The 14,818-nt window shown below is 43.3% G+C and overlaps 1 protein-coding gene across 2 annotated transcripts in view; it reads left to right on the top strand.

The window, feature by feature from the left end:
- The window catches only part of LOC141579566 (uncharacterized), a 145,890-nt gene that overhangs the window by 57,612 nt on the left and 73,460 nt on the right, over positions 1-14,818 (top strand). For both annotated transcript variants that reach the window (XM_074376182.1, XM_074376190.1), the window contains one exon: positions 572-695. The gene's annotated coding sequence lies outside the window, so the exon portion shown is untranslated. The remainder of the gene's footprint in view (positions 1-571; positions 696-14,818) is intronic.

Below are 14,818 nucleotides of genomic sequence, written 5' to 3' on the forward strand. Positions count from 1 at the left end.
ACTGTGGATTTCAGTCAAGTCCACAGTGCCTTTTCTGGTCATGTGCCTTCACTTGTCCTTTATCTCAGGATCTGAGGAGGAGGAGAAAGGAACTCAGGTAGAGATCCAGGAAGATATCCGACTGTGTTAAGAGAGGACAGACACAGTTACAAGGGGACCGAGGACACTTGCAGCAAAGTAAAATGACTTCACAACTATTGCTTCAGAGCTGCAGGTGTGAGAGAGCCTAAGCCTGTTTCAGAGTGCAGGGGACAAGCGGAAAGGAATGGCAAAATTTACACTGAAATTTGAAATTTTGTTAAATAGCCTGCTACTGTTGCTTGTATCACTTGAATGAATGCAGGCATATTTCTGTGGGCAGTTATATGTTCACTCAACCCCACCAGCCACTCTTGCCCCCATCGGGGATGGGCTTTCTCAAGCACAGTTCACCTCCTGCTTCGGTGGGCCACGTTTCGGGTCCTCGCCTGGGGCCGGGCTGCTGCAGGGCACTGAGTCCCTGAGGCACGGCCTGTGATACACGACAGGAACATCTCTGCTATCGACTGAGGGCCTCCTTTTCCCCCTGCAGTGTAAGAATTCCGGTGACTGAGTTAGAAGCATGTTTCCAAGCTGTCCGTGTCCTCGGCATCCAGAAGCGGAGCCTGGAAGCTTCCGAATTTCTCCAGAATGCAGTCTACATTCACCTTCGGCAGGTGAGTGTATGTCCTTACACAAGTGGAGGAATTACTGCAGTTTTCCTGGAACTTACTCACCACTAGTCCATCTGATTTTTCTGTGCTAGGATTCAGTATGGCCTGCTAAAAAATCTGGAGTCAGATCTTGAAACCCTGATGAAGAGGATTATTTATTTTATTTCACTATATGATAATCTTTTACTTTCAAAATTCAGAATTTTTGGTTCTTTCAGGCATTTTTTCAGGGGTTGGCAAAACAAATTTGCTCTTACCGTCTTTGCGACCTGTTGCTTTGTGCCTCTCACCTGTCTTCTGTCACTTGTGAGGCAGTTCCATTTGTGACCCTGTCCGGGTTGTTCATGTTATACAACATAAAGTCTGTAAAAGTACAGTCCCTTTTACTCCGAAGACATTCCACAAATAACCCCTTAAATCTGGGTGTGGTTTTAAGAAGACAGAATCATTAGAACATGTAATTGCAGGTTGCTAGTGCAAAATCCCCAAATCAATAGTCTAGCTCAACATCTAAAATCTTTCTAATCTATCTTGGATTTGTATGGATAAGTGAAGCAATTTGCTAAGAATTGAACACCAGGGTTAGAATACAGGCTGGTGTAGCTCAGCAGGTCCTCCTGAGCCAGCGCTGTGCCAGAGGGCGGGGCCGAGGGAGAGGGCGGGGCTTAGGGAAAGAGGAGGGCCAAGGAGGAGGGGGGTCCTGCCCTCCCTGAGCTGACAGTTTCATGGCAAACACCTTCACCATGTGAAGAACTTGGAGTTTCTTCTAAGAACACTAGGTTTGAAAAGAGTCATAAAAGAACGGGAGTGACAAAATCCAATTTGTCTCAAGTAGGGGAGAGCAGCTGGAAGGCCACTTGGGAGACTCGTGAGTCCAGGTGGGCAGTGTTGGTGGCTTCTACCTGAGCGGTGGGACAGTCAGTGGGACAGTCACCGGGAAAAAACGAACAGATTTTAGGCATGTTTAGATGGTAAAAAGGAAAGGATGAATGATGTCTGTGAAGGTAGGATGGAGTAAGGCCCAGGTTTCTGGGTGGATTAATGAGGTAAATGATGGTCCTGCTGTGCTCTGAGGAGGGAAAGCTGCAGAGGGAGCTTTGGGGGAACCCTGATGAGTTCAGCTGTGGATAAAGTGAAAGGCTGTTAAATGTGTGGTCTGGGAGCTCAGGTGAGAGCCAGTAGTGAGTAGGGGGAGGGGAGAGAGACGTTCAAGTCATTTTGTCTTGTGAGCATACAAATACTTATGAGTAATGATACACTTACGCCTCTGTATTCTGGATTTAACACACATTAACATTTTGTTATATTGACTGCAGAGGTTCCTAATATTTTTTAATAGAAATAAAATAAATAGAAACAAAATAGTGGAGTTAATAAACATCTTAGAGTTGATGTGTGTCCTATGTATTTTGATACCTCATCTGTTTATAACCATAATCTATAAAAAGTTAACTAGTTTAGCATAAGTGTTAAACAGAGGGACGTGACACACAGTTTTGGGGCTTGAAGCTGATCTTCTCGGGCAAATTATGTAGCCTCTCTGTACCTTTGTTCCATCTTCTGTGACTGCCCCCGGGCCCCTCATCACAGATGATTTCCTAGACTAGATGATGGGGGGGAGGCTGCTGAAGGGAGTAAGAAGTGGCAACTGCTAGGGACACTTAAGAGAGAGACAAAAAGTGATTAAAGTCAATAAACTCAGTACAAACAAATACTCTCAAAAGAGAAAGAATCCTGCAGTGTTTTGAGCCACTTAGCATAAGGGAAACAAAATCACGTGGACCCAAAGCTCTTGAGCATGTGAGTATTGTGGGTGGGAATGTGTCATCAGAAAAGGGTTGAGAAAAGGTCTTTTGGTTTACCTTGACGTTTCCATTAAGGATGGGGAGCAGAAGTGAAAACCCTCAGCTTCAGTGGAAGCTGCTGTTTTGTGTGAAACTGACCAAACTTTGGAGACCAGTCATCAGCGGTGCTGGCAAATGAAGAGATTTCGGGATTGGGTCGGGCACTTGCTGTGACTTCCAGGTGACCTACTGGCTGGGGGCTGTGAGGCGGGCAGTAGGTTTGCAGGGAGACCGGGGCATAATCCCTGGCTCTGAGGCTGCTGGTCTGACTAGCAGACCTGGGCACAGGCAGTCCTAATGGGGCAGCTCGGGATGTGGCCTGGGACACCTGCTGAGCTGAGGGGGAGAAGAGCGCTTCCCTGAGGGGGTGTCCCTGCGGAGAGTGGAAACATCCTCCTGCAGGGGAGGAAGAGCCTCTGAGCAGGGTGCTGGTTGCACAGGCAAGACCACCCTGAGCACTGAGGGTTTGGGGAGCCGGAAGTCACACAGTGGCCCGAGCAGCCTTGTTCCTGAGAAACTACAGGGAGAAGAGGCTGAAAAGTCAGGCTAGGTTCAGACACTGTGGTGGGTTATGAGTGACAGTAAAGGACTGGTCAGGCAGGCACGAGAGAACCCTGTGAGCATCCCAGATGGGGCGTCACGCTGAAGGGAGGAGCAGAGTTATACACTTTCCCACTTATTAGCTGTGTGACTTTGAGCAAGATTACCCCACCTCTCTATATATACCTTCATCTGTAAAATGACACAGTGACAAGCTCGTGTCATCAGAAGGCTTAGTTTAGCTCTGATCCTCTGTGTCCAGTCCTGTCAGTGCTTCCCTGCAAGTTTCTGCAGTGGCTGCTCTTACCCTGAGATGGGAGGGCATAGAGGGACTTTGTAGCGCCTGAGGGCAGGAAGGGGTTGCTTTAAAAACAGACATGTAGCCGCCTGCAGCTGCAGGCCTGCAGGCAGTTTGGTTGATGGTCCTGGAGAGGACTTTGGAGGCCTTAGCATCGTCATAAGACTTGTTTTCCCTTGGGGGCCAGAATTGCCTATGCAGATTAATGTGGAAAATTTGGGCTTCTGGCAAAGCTGTTTTCAGAGATGGTAATATACATAACATATCGTAGAAAATATAATGCTTTTATTTAATCTGTGGGACTTTGCAGCTGTTGGGAACACCTCTGTTGGCCTGGTCTCCACGGAGGACACTAGGGGTCGGCAGAGCGTGCGGGAGGGCAGGTAGCCTGCAGTGCTGCTGCGGGGTGTTCTCCCGAGTAGAGCACACTGCTGAGTTGACTCTTCTCTGAGTTTGGTTGCCAGATGAGCAGACAGCAAATTAATGAGTTCTGGTGGGATTGTATAATGACAGAAAGAAAGAGGGACCCGTAGTTTTTCTGGACTAGAACACGCTTTTGGTTCCTGATCCACTGTGTTCCATTACAGAATTGATGAGTTGTGTCTATTCTGGGACTTGTCGACTAAAAGAAATGTGTAGCCTGAAAGTTTAGAGTTACACTTTATTAGGCGGGAGGACTCGAGGCGGGATGACAGCCTTCAAATCTGTCTGAGGGACTGCTCCCAAGAAGTAGGGGAGGATCTAGGATTATATAGGAGCTTTACAACAAAGACCAGGGAGTTGGAACAATAAAAGATTGCTTGTTATCTAAAGAAATCCAGGCATCTCAAGTTAAAGAATTTAGTGCCTTTGTATGTATCATTTGACCTCACTGGATTCATTCTTTAGACAAGCACCTAGCTATCTAGGGCAATTATCCTGTCTTCTTATTCTCAGTCTGTTCAGAGGGCAGCATTGTGAGTGGCTGTAGAGGCTGGGCTTCAGGTCTGTCCGCACTGGGGGGTGGCGGCAGCCTTGATGACTTGGTTTCAGCATTCTTTGTTTACTGACATGGTTGTAGTATTTTAATTCACATTGTAGTATTTTCATTCACAGACTGATTGTGGATAATCTGGAAACTTGCAAAGGAAACGAGATGGAATTACTGCAGGTACTTTCTACTTTAATAAGCCGTGTGCAAACATAAACATGGAGGAAGCATACATTTGAATTTGGTGGTGTAGGGAAGGGTTTCTGCACATTACAGGAGAACGCAAGGTAGAATATCTTTTCTTTGTTGGCAGGGATGTGGGTCAACCTGTCTTTTCTGTAGCGGTTTCTGAGAGCACTTTATGGTAATTAACAAACATTGACAAACGGTGGCACACTTTGCATTTAAGAGCTGACCTGTGCAAACGTGTATTGGACAGGTGGATTTCATAGGCAAGTGGTGAGGTGGATTGGAGAGAGGTGTAGCCCAGGCCTGGGCTCAGATTCAGGTTTAAATCGCCATTTCCTCACCAAAGGACCTTGGACTAGAGTGTAACCTCCATTAAACTGTTGGTGAATCTGTGAAATATGCATTATAATATTCGTTTCTTCCTGGGTTTGTTGTAAGTTTAAACAGTATTATAACACACATGAAACACTTAACAGGCACTTAGCAGTGTTCGCTTTGTCCTTCCGCCCCGCTTAGCGTGTGTTACAGCCGTAAAGGTAGCATGTGCCTGTTGAGGACGTACTGGTAGCCCCTTGAATAGGTTGTGAATTTGGTGATTTCCTTTAATCCTTGAAACTCTACGTGCCATGGGCAGTTATTTTCATGAACAGATGAGGAATCTTAGGGTAAAGAAGACGGTGTAATTTGCCCAAAGTCAGACCATAATTTTGGGTGCAGGGGCCTCTGTTCAGCATGGGCCCCTGGGCTTTCTGCCCTCTCCGATCAGCACCAGAGCCAGACGTGGAGTCGCCTGTCTCCCAGCCCAGAATATCCGGCAGGCAGCAACACAAACCTGGACCTGTTCTGCTTAAGCAAAAACTCCGGAGAAGAGGCAGGTACTAAAGGGATAAATGTAAAAACAGACGACTGTAAACTGTTATCAGCTCAGAGAAGGAAAGGAACACGCCTCGCCGTGCAGAGCTGGGAGCTTTCCCTTCGGGGCTGCTCTGGGGGCGTTCATTTCAGCTAAACAAACTCCGCTCCTGCACCAAGGCATGAAGGCAGGGTGCATGTAACCAGGCTGACTGTGCCTCGTTGATCATATTCATTCCTAATCCAGTGTCAGCTGTCACAGGCACTTACCTAGTAAACAGATGTCGGCCATAATCATCACGCACTTTGCTTGGTAGTTTTATTGGCCCCACTTTTGAGATGAGGTAATTGAAGCTGGGGAGTTTGCTGCATGCCCGTGATTACCTTGGAAATAACCCCACTGGTCTTTCAACCTAGACTGGTGTGGCTGTTACATCCCAGCCTTGTGAATGGCATCGTGTAGCTTCTACCAAGTGGCCCAAATGACTGACATTGATTTTCTTAATCCGTAGGAAATGGTATGTAACAATAAGAGAAAAGGTGGTAAGAAATTCTTTGGAAAACTAGAACAAAATCCAATACTTCCCCAGCTGGGGTAGCGTACCCAGTGTCACTCATCCCACTCACCGCCTGGCACCTCCTCCCTCCCGACTCCGTGTTCAGAAGCCACGCTGAGCCTTCGAAGAACATTTTGCCTCGTGACACTGTTGACTAAGACCTATGAACTCTCTGTCCCTGGTTAACTCTCTCTTCAAGGCCATTTAAATTTTATGCAGGCTCCTCCACTCCGATGTAAGAAAAGACTCTTTAAACTTCTTGATGAAGCTCCTAAATGAAGATCTTGTGAAGGAAACCTAGTCAAAACCTGGGAGGTTTGCACACAGTGACTGCATGCAACCTCAGCACTTTGTGAAGTTCAGAATCAGAGGGGTGGGAGACTCAGGAAAGGCTTTTTAAGGTAGAAAGGGGAAAGTGAAAGGATGCAGGCTGTGTGAGACTGAAACATCTCGGTCCCAGCCAGCAAGGCACCTGCGTTCAGGATGGTGTATGGGGAGTACAGAGTTCTCACAAAGAAAGAAGTGGTGGGATGGGAGGGAGGACAGATAGATTCTTTACTAGGGAAGGAAAAAGTGGGCTGAAAATTTCCTGGTTGAATAAGAGGACTGTGAAATTATGTGCTTGCATTTTGGAGAGAAGGGTTTTGTGGGGACAGGCCTAGGAGAACGCTCTCTGGCTGGGGAGTCAGCACAACAGAGAACCACAGAGAACCGGGCTGACCTCAGGGCCCCTGCTGGGGGAGGGGCTGCCCGCCATTTTGGTCCTGGGGGCTACTTCTGTCCCTTAGCTGGGGCCTCAGAACTCCCTTCACATCCCAGTCCTGTTGATACAAGAAAACATAAGTGGGGCATGGGAAGGGCTGTGTCCCAGGCTTTGGTTGAGCCCTTGGAATGTGCCTCACCAGACGTGGGTCCTTGGCTTCATGCAGGAAAGTTTTCAAGAGCAAGCCACTGTTGAGTAAAGATAGATTTATTCACAGAGACACATTGAAAGGCAGGAGAAATGCCACGAGGTGTGGGGGTTGGGTGCTCAGATTAAAAGTAGGTACACACTCCACAGAGAAAGTGTGGGCCTTCTCCGAAGAGGGAGAGAGAGTGATGACCGCAAGGTGGCGCTGTGTTGCTGGTTTTCATGGGCTTGGTTGTTTTATATGCTAATAATTAGAAGGAGCAGCCTAAGGGCAAGGGGCTGGGATTCCCAGGGAGTTGGCCATTTCCCACCGTTTGACCTTTTGTGGCTAGCCTTGGGATGGCCATGGTGCCTTGGGGCGTGTTATTCACCATGTTACTATTACAACGGGTGTATAATGAAGCTCAAGATCTGCTAGAAGTAAAATCTCTTCATCCTGAGCCTCAAGGCCTACTGGGGGTTGAATCCTTCACCATTTTGATGTTAATTGCTGTGGCCTTCATTGAATGGCTGTGCTCTGGCCCCTTCCATCTTGTCTCACTGTGTTGACACAGAGAGAGCAAAGGCCGGGCCCTGCCTGTGCTCCTGCATTTAACAGGGAGAGGGGTGGGGTGGGCTGAGGATGACTCTGAGTGTTGAGAAGGATGTTTCAGATTTTCCCACGTGGGACATGGGGACGTGCCAGCAGCCACCGCAGATTTATCTCACGGGCATTATCGCTTGTGTCACTCATCTTTTTCTATTTTTCTTTCTTTTTTTTTTCAAGTATTTTATCTAAATTTAACATCAGGTTTTCTTAGGAAAGAAATTTCTCTTTTTCTTTTCATTGGGGCTCTTTTGGGGGGGTAGGTAATTAGGTGTATTTATCTGTTAGAGGAGGCCCTGGCGGTTTAACCCGGGACCCCGTGCACGCTAAGAACACGCTCTACCACTGAGCTCTACCACCCGCCCCATCATCTTTTACTTTTTGCTTTAGCTGCCAAGAATCTTACGGCTGAATTTCTAGTCGGCCTTTAACACTTACCCTGACTTCATGGCATTCGTTTTTATGAGTTTACTTCCCCCTGGTTTCATTTAATTATTGAATCTCCATTTTCTTTTCACTCTAACTTTTGTCTTTTTGTTGTTATGGTTGTTAAGCTGTGTTAAAAATTGTTTAATTTCTCTTTTAGCAGGAGGCTGAAAGTAAATAAATATGTAAACAAACTTATCACACTTAAATGTTTTATACATTCTAAGCTGTTTATTAGTTACTTAAAAACCGAATTGAATACTGAAGTGATAACATTTTAAAATTATTTTTTAACACTTTATAAAGGTATAGCTGATTTACAATATGATATAAGCTTCAGGTGTACAATAGTTGCACAATTTTTATTGTTATGCTCCATTTATAGTTATTGTAAAACATTGGCTATATTCCCTGTGTCATAAGATACATCCCTGTAGCGTGTTTATGTTACACGGAGCAGTTTGTATAAGAAAGTTGGGTAATACAAAGTCTGGGGCGTGGCTCTGTCTAACCCATGTTCCCGGTCACCCTTCCTGTCAGAGCCCAGGCCCTCACTCCTGTCTGCAGGGGAGCAACTGGAGGCAGCCCTCATCAGCGCTGGCACCACCCTCTGAGTGGCAGTGACAGCAGTGACTGTGTGTGGACGTGCAAAGTGTTGTTCCAGGATCTTTACATGCATTTCTGCATTTAATAATTAAAGCCCTCCTGTGAGGAATCATTTTAGGTTTTTAATGAATAATACATTTTATTTTGATTTTGAGAGTTCAAATTTCCAGAAAATTTACTGGAATAGTACAATAAAGGCTTAGATACAGTTCACCTAAAAGGGCACTGTTTGCCCTTTTGTGTCTGGCTTATTTTAGTATAAACTTTCAAGGTTCATCCATGTTGTAGCCTCAGTCAGTACTTTATTCTTTTGGTTTTATAATATCCTTTTTCTTTTTTTTTTCGTTTTTTCTCTATTTAAAAATATTTTCATTGAATTCTAGTCAGTTTATAATGTTGCGTCAGTTTATAATTTTGCATCAGTTTCTTGTGTACAGCACAACACTTCATTTATATAGGAACATACATGTATTCATTTTCATATTCTTTTTCAACATAAGTTACTATAAGTTATTAAATATATCCTCCTGTGCTATACAGTATAAACTTGCTGTTTACTCTATACATACTCAGTATCTGCAAATCTTGAACTCCCAATTTATTTCTTCCCACACCCTCTCCCCTCTGGTAACCATAGTTTGGTTTCTATGTCTGTGTGTCTGTTTCTGTTCTGTAGATAAGTTTATCTTTTTGTTTGTTTGTTTTTTTAGATTCCACATGTGAGCGATCTCATATGGTATTTTTCTTTCTCTTTCTGGCTTACTTCACTTAGAATGACATTCTCAACGTCCATTCATGTTTCTACAAATGGCATTATTTTATTATTTTTTTATGGCTGAATAGTAGTCTATTGTACAAATATACTACAACCTCTTTATCCAGTCATCTGTCAGTGGACATTTAGGTTGTTTCCATGTCTTGCTATTGTAAATAGTGCTGCTCTGAATATTGGGGTGTAGGTATCATTTTGAATTACGGTTCCTTCTGGATATATGCCCAGGAGTGGGATTGCTGGGTCATATGGGAGGTCAATGTTTTGTCTTTTGAGGAACCTCTGTACTGTTTTCCACAATGGCTCCACCAAACTGCAACCACAGTGTAGGAGGGTTCCCTATTCTCCACAGACTCTCCAGCATTTATTGTTTGTGAACTTCTGAATGATGGCTATTCTGACTGGTGAGATGTGATATTTGATTGCAGTTTTGATTTGCATTTCTCTGATAATGATATTGAGCATTTTTTCATGTGCCTATTGGCCATTTGTATGTCTTCATTGGAGAAAAGCTTCTTTAGGCCTTCTGCCCATTTTTGAATTGAATTGTTTGTTTTTCTTTCTTATCAAGTGTAAAAGGTGTTATATATTCTGGGAATTAAGCCCTTGTCAGTCTCATTTATTGTAACTATTTTCTCCCATTCCATAGGTTGTCTTTTAGTTTTGCTTACTGTTTCCTTTGCTGTGCAAAACCTTGTAAGTTTAATTACATCCCACTTGTATATTTTTGCTTGTATTTCTATTGCTTCAGTAGACTGCTCTAGGAGAACATTGCTGAGATGTATGTCAGATATTTTGCCTATGTTTTCTTCTAAGAGGTTTATAGTGTCTTGTCTACATGTTTAAGTCTTTAAGCCATTTTGAATTTATTTTTGTGTATGCTGTGAGGGAGTAGTCTAACTTCATTCATTTACATGCAGCTGTCCAGTTATCCCTACACCATTTGCTGAAGAGGCTGTCTTTACTCCATTGTATGTTCTCACCTCCTTTGTCAAAGATTCAATGACCAAAAGTTTGTGGGCCTATTCTTGGTAATTTTGTTTATCCATTCATTAATGGATGGATATTGTTTGTAACCTTTGTCTACTCTGAATGATACTGCCATGAATATTGATGTGCAAGTTTTTGTGAGAATATGTTTTCATTCTGTTGGCTGTACAGTTGGCCCGCCATATCTGTAGTTTCCACTTCATGGATCCAGATGGCTGATTGTAAAGGGACTCAAACATCCTTTGATTATGGTATCCAGGGTGGGGGGTTCCTGAAACCATCCTCCCGAGAATACTGAGGGATGACTTTACATGTAGGAGTGGAATTACTGAGCCATATAATTCTAACCTTTTGAGGAAACACCAGACTTCTCCAAAGAAGCTGCACCATTGTCCCTTTCCACTGGCCGCAAATGAGGTATCTCTGCCTCCTCAATGACACTTGTTATTGTCCATGTTTTGATTAAAACCGTCCTAGTGGGTGTAAAATGAGAACTCATTTTGATTTTGATTTGGCTAGTGATGCTGAGCTTCTTTTCATGTGCTTATCGGCCATTTGTGTATTTATTTAAATCCTTGGCAAATTTAAACATTGGGTCGATTTTCTTTGTATTGTTCAGTTGTAAGCATTTTTTATATACCCTGAATACTAGTCTCTTCTTAGATACATGCTTGGCAAAATTTTTCTCCTATTCTGCAGATTGTCCTTTCACTTTAGTTTTTTAAGCATTAAAACAATTTCTTTACAGGGGAGGTAATTAGATGTATTGATTTATTTTATTTTTCTTGCTAAGCATGCACTCTGTCACTTGATATACCCCCTTCCCCTGTCATTTCACTTTCTTGATGATGTAATTTGTAACAAAAAGGTTTTAACTTTGATGAAGTCCAGTTTATCTGCTTTTATCTTCTATCACTTGTGCTCTTCGTATTGTATCTAGGAAAGCAAAGCCTATCCTAGGACCACAAAGATTTATACTGTGTCTTCTTTTAGAAATTTTATAGGTTTAGTTATTACGTTTCTGTCTGTGATCAATTTTGAATTAATTTTTATTTATTTAAAATATGGGGGTCCAGATTCCAGATTCATTCTTTTGCCTGCAGATACTCAGCACTCCCTGCACCATTTGTTGAATAGACTATTCTTTCAATGGAGTGTTGTTGACACCCTTGTGGAAAACTGACTGTAAATGTAAGTTTTTCCCCCTGGGTTTTTATTATGTCTCATAGATTTATTTATCCAAACTTATGCCAGTACCATTCTGACTTAGTACTATAGCTTTTTAGTACCCTTTAAAGTGAGTCCTCCAACTTTGCTCTGCTTTTTCAAGATTGTTTTGGCTGACCTGGGCCCCTTGCACTTCCATATGAATTTTGGGATCACTTTTTCAATTTTTGCAAAGAAGTCAGCTGGAATATTGATAAGGATTCCACTGAATTTGTAACTCACTTTGGGGAGTCTTAACATTTTTAACAATATTGTCTACCATTCCATGAACATGGGATGTGTTCCATATATGTAGATCTTTTAAGTATTATTTCGGTGATACATCAAAATATTCAATGTACAAATCTTGTAAATTTTTGTTAAATGTATCTCTCATTTTATTTTTAATGCTGTTGTAAATGGAAAGGCTGAGCTTCTTGAGGGTAAGACTATATATTAATTTGTTTATTTCTAGGATTTCTACACAGCAAATACTCTAGGTTTATATTTGCTACATAAATCTATCCACAACTCTTCCCACCCCCGTGTTATAAGAAACCAAGACCCAGGTTAAGCTACCTGAACACCTATGTGGAAGTGAGAAATGAGACCCTTGGGTGGGGCTTTGTGAAGATGATACTGAGAGCTTATTTAGGATGGCTTCATCTTAAATTCCTTTAAACAACACTTTTGGTGTAGTCAGATACATTAAGATCATGCCCTTTTGATGTGCAGAGGAGCTAAGACTATCATTTTCAAATAATTTCTAGTGAGAGTTTTGTACTTGAAATCAAATTTGCATCAATCTTTGAAGATATATGTTTCAGGAATTTTGACTAAAGAACACCTGTCTTTATTCATTAATGACAACTAAATTCTCAAGCAACATGTAAGAGTTTGAGCAAACTGCCCCAGCCCCGTAGTGCTGGTTGGCTGCAGCTGTAACTGGAGTCAGTGCTTACCTCTCCCAGCACGCTTGGGCTGATCTGCTCAAAGGTGTTCGTCCAAATGTTTGTCTGTAGTCTGTTGGACAAAGCCATAAAACATTGAGTTAATGTTGCTGGAATGCGATATATTCCTATTAATATTAAGTAAGCACATATTGAGTGCTTACTGTATGTTGGGAATTGTCCCTCAGCCTCACATGTATATTATTTCACTTAAAACTTCATATATTTACTTGTTATTCTCACTTTACAGATAAGGAGACTGAGAATTAGGTCTTCTGTATTTTGGATGGAGCTCATTATCAATGACAGGAAATTGTAAGAAAAAAGATATTGATTCATCCTGAGAAAATATTTTTCTGACCGTCAGTAGTGAAGAGGGTGAACACTGAAGAAGGTGATCATTGTTTGAATGAGACGAGCCCCGGGTTGTACGGAGTCAGCATCCCTGTCCTGGACACGGCACGTGTAGATCTGTGTGATGGGTGAGGCGGCGAGGCCGCGCAGGGAACGCGGATGCCGGGCCATTGGGCTGTGCTCAGGCCCGGTGGGGCTTTCTCCTAAGGGCAGTGGACCGTCATTGACAGATTTTTAGTAGGGGAGTGGGGTGCTCTCGTAGATCACTTTTGTCTTGTAGAATGCTTAGAAACATTTAGAAGGCTCTGCAGGAGGTGATGTGATGAGTCAGATTAGGGTGGCTGCCAGGTGTAGGAGTGTAGAATTTTCAAGTGGTTTTCAGTCCCAGTTTTGTGGCTGAGTAGCTGTGTCACTTTGGATGATGCACTCAAGGAAGTAAACAATTTATCTAATCAATTGAAGAAGTGATGTACCGACCTCCCAGGACTGCTGTGGCGATCCAGTGAGATAACGTGTGCACAGTGTGCAGCGTGGTCCCCAGCACACAGTCAGTGCTGAGTGAGTGGCAGTGAGTACCTGGTAGGTCAGGTGTGGGTGGTGGGACTCGGTGACTGAGGAAATCTGGGCCCTGAAGGTGGGGTCCAGTCACATCTGTGAGTGATGGGCCTGAGCTGGGGGAGGCAGGGAGACCTTGCCCCCCGACCAGGGGCCCTGGGTAGGACGGCTATGGGAGGAGCACCGTGAAGTCAGCTCTTTGCAGGTGGAGCTCGAGTTGCCTTTGAGACATCTAAGTGCATTGTCATGAGCTCAAAGAGGAGGTCTGGGCCCGGGCTGTGAATTTTCCTATAATCTTAATCCCTGAGGACGCCGAGGTATTGATCACTGAACGTGAAGACATACTTTACAGGACAAGTGAATAGTAGTATCATCTCTGTCATCAAAGCTCACATCTCTTTATTCATCACAAGTTTGCTATTGGGTACTTACAGAGCTCACTTCACCGCCATCCCCTGGGCTCCGGCTCCACAGTAAAGAGCTGGTGAGCCTCCCTCTTTTCCAGAAGAAGACACATTTAGCTGGTAGAATTCTGTACCTCGCCAGACTTAGAATTTTAGTTTGTTGTTTTAATTGTATTTTCTGTTAGCCATCTCCTGACAGGAGAGACGTTTTACCTCATGGACATATTTCAATTAGCTGTTACTGAGAATTGCTGATCTGATCCATAGTGTAAGTATTATATTAACCTTGTAGAGTATTTATCATTTTTCTGTCTTTGCCCTTTAATTTTGTATGCCCCTTCAAGTCTCTATCCTATTTGGGGCCTTATTTTTTTTAATTAAAAAATGTCTATTTGCAGTTAAGAAAACAAAAGAAAAGAAAAAATACACATGATAGCTAAACTTAGAAAATATCTAGTGTGTTTTCTGTCTCGGCAACGGAGGGTTCTAGAAACTCGTGAAAACCTTCATTACACAAGTTTCTTAAAATGCTGATTAAGAAATAAAACCTTCCTTCTTCATCTTTCAAGCTGCACAGCTAATTGTGAAGAAAGTGAGGGGAAATCCTCAGAAGCCAAGACAAACAAGAAAGCAGGGATTCTGGGTGATACGCGAGCCTTAGAAGCCCTGGGGTGCCTGTTGGCTCCTGTACTGAGTTTCAGTTGCCTTGACTGGAGGGTAGGAGGTGAGCCCGAGTCCTCTCACACTGGGAGTTGGATGACTGATCATATGTAAAGCCAAGCCCATCCCGAGAAGCATGGTTTACTAAAGGGTTAACTATGAAAAAAAATTCCTCAAGGTAAGACATTAAGGAAAGTCAATTTTTTTGGAAGAGGGGAAAAATAACAAATCCAAAGTAAGGATATAGTTTAAAGCTCTTCTGGCATGAGAGTAACCACAAACTCCTGGCAGAGAATCACAGCTACTCCTGGAATGAGAAACTGTGGTTTGAATGAATCAGTGAGCAGCCATTCCGAAAAAGGCCTCCAGAGTCTTGAGGATCAAGATACTTGACTGCAAACACCTGTCTTCCAAGGTCTCAATCAAATAACCAGAAAGGTTTTATAGGAAAGAAGCC

Source organism: Camelus bactrianus, chromosome 2 (genome assembly GCF_048773025.1).
Source record: "Camelus bactrianus isolate YW-2024 breed Bactrian camel chromosome 2, ASM4877302v1, whole genome shotgun sequence".
Lineage (NCBI taxonomy): Eukaryota > Metazoa > Chordata > Mammalia > Artiodactyla > Camelidae > Camelus > Camelus bactrianus.